Raw genomic sequence first — 3559 nt, forward strand, 5'->3', positions numbered from 1 at the left:
GGTCTGAATTGCCCCAGTCCCCGGGTGCGCACGTGCGGTCTGAATTGCCCCGGTCCCCGGGTGCGCGCTCGCGGTCTGAATTGCCCCGGTCCCCAGGTGCGCACGTGCGGTCTGAATTGCCCCAGTCCCCGGGTGCGCGCTCGCGGTCTGAATTGCCCCTGTCCCCGGGCTCCCGGCTTCCGGCGCGGATTTCCTTTACAGGGATTCTAACCCACATTCCTTTACAAAAAGAGGCACAGAAAGTGAGACTGGGGAGAGGGAGAGAATGAGTGAGAGAGAGACCATAAGAGACGGGAGAGGGAGAAAGTGAGAAGGGAAATCGGAAAGAGAAAGGGGAGAAAACGGCAGACGTGGAGAGTCAGAGAAAGAGACAGAAAAAAAAAAAAGAGACTGAGTATAAAGGAGAAAGGACACGGGATGACAGAGAGACAGAGAGAGAGAAAGCGCGCACGAATGAGATAGAGACTTAAAGAAGAGACCCTGTAAGTATGTCAATCAAAGATTTAGACAGAAACGGAAAGATTAGAGAGAGAGATAGAGGGAGGGAGCAGGCGGAGGGGAGGCGGGCTCACTCACTGAAAGGGAAAGTAACTTTAAAAGGCCGGCGGGGTGGACACGAGGGCGCACTTGGTGGACTAGCCCCCCCCCCAGCCGCCTGACTCCACGGTGGCTTTACCCCTTCGGGAAATAAGACCCCCAGATGACACAGGAATCCCCAAGCTCCAGTACTGGCCATTCTCCACCAGTGATCTGTATAACTAGAAGACTCAGAGTACTCGGTTTTCAGACAACCCCAAAGATTTACTGGCTTTACTGGATAGTGTCATGTTCACCCACCAGCCCATTTGAGATGATTGTCAGCAGCTCCTCCGAATCTTGTTTACCACGGAGGAGTGAGAGAGAATACAGGTAAAAGCTAGAAAGCTGGTCCCGGGGGATGACGGTCAACCGACTGCTAACCCTGACCTCATAAACGCGACCTTTCCTCTGACCAGGCCGGCGTAGGACTACAACACGGCAGAAGGTAGGGGACGGCTACACCTTTATCGCCAGACTTTAATGGCAGGTCTCCGGGCAGCTGCTCGCAAGCCCACTAATTTGGCTAAAATATATTCTATTCGGCAAGAAAAGACAGAGAGCCCAGCCACCTACTTAGAAAGATTAATAGAAGCTTTTAGACAGTACACCCCCATAGATCCAGAGGCTCCAGAAAGTCAGACAGCTGTTGTAATGTCTTTCATAAATCAGGCAGCCCCAGATATTAAAAAAACTCCAAAAATTAAAAGACTTGGAAGAAAAGCGGATTCAAAACCTCCTTCAGATAGCCCAGCAGGTTTATAATAACAGAGATACTCCAGAAAAAAGGCAATTTAAGGCCACTAAAAAAATGACCAAGGTCCTGGCAGCAGTAGTACAGAAAGAACATCTACAGCCAGAGTACACCCAACCTAGGCGGCCCCCCCAGGCATGATAATCTGAAAAAAGACCAATGTGCCTACTGCAAGGAGGCTGGCCACTGGGTAAGAGACTGCCTCGCTGCTGCCCAACCCGGACCTGGATGCCCCACTCCACGACTGCACCGAGGTACTAGCTCAGGTGCACGGAATTCGAGAAGACCTGCAGGATTGCCCACTTCCTGACACCGACCTCATCTGGTTCACTGATAAGAGCAGCTTCATGCATCAGGGCCAGAGATACGCTGGAGCGGCAGTGACTTCAGAGACTGAGGTAATCTGGGTGGAACCCCTGCCCCCGGGGACATCGGCCCAGAAGGCCGAACTAATAGTGCTCACCCAAGCTCTTACCTTAGGGACGGAGAAAAAGCTGACGGTATATACAGACAGCCGATATGCTTTTGCAATGGCGCATATGCATGGGGCCATTTACAGGGAGCGGGGGTTACTGACGGCTAAAAAAAAAAGAGATAAAAAAACAAGCAAGAAATCCTAGCCCTGCTAACAGCCCTATAGAGGCCAGAAAAGTTAGCCATTGTGCATTGCCCAGGGCATCAGAAACTAACTACTCCAACTGCTCAAGGCAACTTTCTGGCGGACCAAACTGCAAGAAAGGTGGCGAAGGCTCCCAGCCAACTCCTTGCACTCCAGCTTCCTGACCCGGGCCCCCGGGACTTGCCATATTTCCCTGATTATTCAGAGCAAGATCTCCAGTGGATTGACAAGCTTCCCCTGAAACAGATCCAGAATAGGTGGTGGACTGATACTAATGACCAAACCATCCTACCAGAAAAATTAGGACAACAAGTGTTAGAACACATCCACCGAACCACCCACCTGGGTGCTCGGCAGATGATAGACCTGATCAGACGCTCTAAGCTCAAATTCAGACATACAGCCGAGACGGCCAGCAACATCATGACAAGTTGCAAAGTCTGCCAGCTTAACAACGCCTACCCCCAATCCCAGGCTGCAACGGGAACAAGGCTTAGAGGAACCAGGCCCGGTATCTACTGGGAAGTAGATTTTACTGAGCTAAAGCCAGGAAAATACGGGTATCGGTACTTACTTGTCTTTGTAGATACTTTTTCAGGGTGGACTGAAGCATTCCCTACCAAGAAGAAAACTACTCAGGTTGTAGCAAAGAAAATCCTGGAAGATATCCTCCCCAGGTATGGCTTCCCCATCCAGATAGGGTCAGATAATGGGCCGGCCTTCGTCACTAAGGTAAGTCAGGATTTGGCTTCCATCCTTGGGGCAAATTGGAAACTACATTGCGCTTACAAGCCCCAGAGTTCAGGACAGGTAGAGAGAATGAATCGGACCTTAAAGGAGACCTTAACTAAATTAACTATGGAGACTGGCGCTAATTGGGTGGTCCTTCTCCCCTACGCTCTGTTCCGGGCCCGTAATACCCCTTACAGACTAGGCCTTACTCCTTATAAAATTATGTATGGCAGACCCCCACCCTTAGTTCCCAGCCTAAAAGATGATCTGCTCAAGTCTAAAACAGAAAATGTCTCTGAACTCTTATTTTCCCTACAAGCCTTGCAGAAAATTCATCAAGAAATCTAGCCCAAGCTGAAGGAACTATATGAGACCGGTCCCCCGCCGACACCCCATCCGTACCAGCTGGGAGACTGGGTCCTAGTCAAGCGACACCGACAAGAGACCCTAGAACCCAGGTGGAAAGGACCACTCCAGGTACTCCTAACCACACCCACCGCCCTGAAGGTAGAAGGCATCGCATCGTAGATCCACTACACCCACGTCAAGCCAGTGGACCCAACCTCCGATCTTCTGGGACCAATCACGGCGGCGGCTGAAGCACCGGACACGTGGACTGTGGACAGAGCTAGAAACAACCCCTTAAAACTCACCCTGCGCCGGCAGCATAGCTCACTGCAAACATGCAGTTAGGTAGTCTAACCCTAACGTTAGTCGCCCAGCTCATAATCCCTTTGTCTGGAGATTCTGGCTTTATGAAAACCGAACCCACCCTGGGCAACCTCATAAGCCCGGAAAATTATTGGCCAGTGCTGATTGCCCTTCCTCAGGGTGCAACAGCCCAATTCTACTAAATTTTACTGGTTTTCAAATAGCCA

At 50.9% G+C, this 3559-nt stretch overlaps 1 long non-coding RNA gene across 1 annotated transcript; it reads left to right on the forward strand.

The window, feature by feature from the left end:
* Positions 1 to 253: 253 nt before the first annotated feature.
* On the forward strand, positions 254 to 3329 carry LOC135969161 (uncharacterized). The gene is made up of 2 exons (XR_010584232.2): positions 254 to 482; positions 3001 to 3329. It is a non-coding gene; the product is annotated as an uncharacterized lncRNA (long non-coding RNA).
* Positions 3330 to 3559: the final 230 nt, after the last annotated feature.

The sequence above is a fragment of the Macaca fascicularis genome, chromosome X (assembly GCF_037993035.2).
Source record: "Macaca fascicularis isolate 582-1 chromosome X, T2T-MFA8v1.1".
Taxonomy (NCBI): Eukaryota; Metazoa; Chordata; class Mammalia; order Primates; family Cercopithecidae; genus Macaca; species Macaca fascicularis.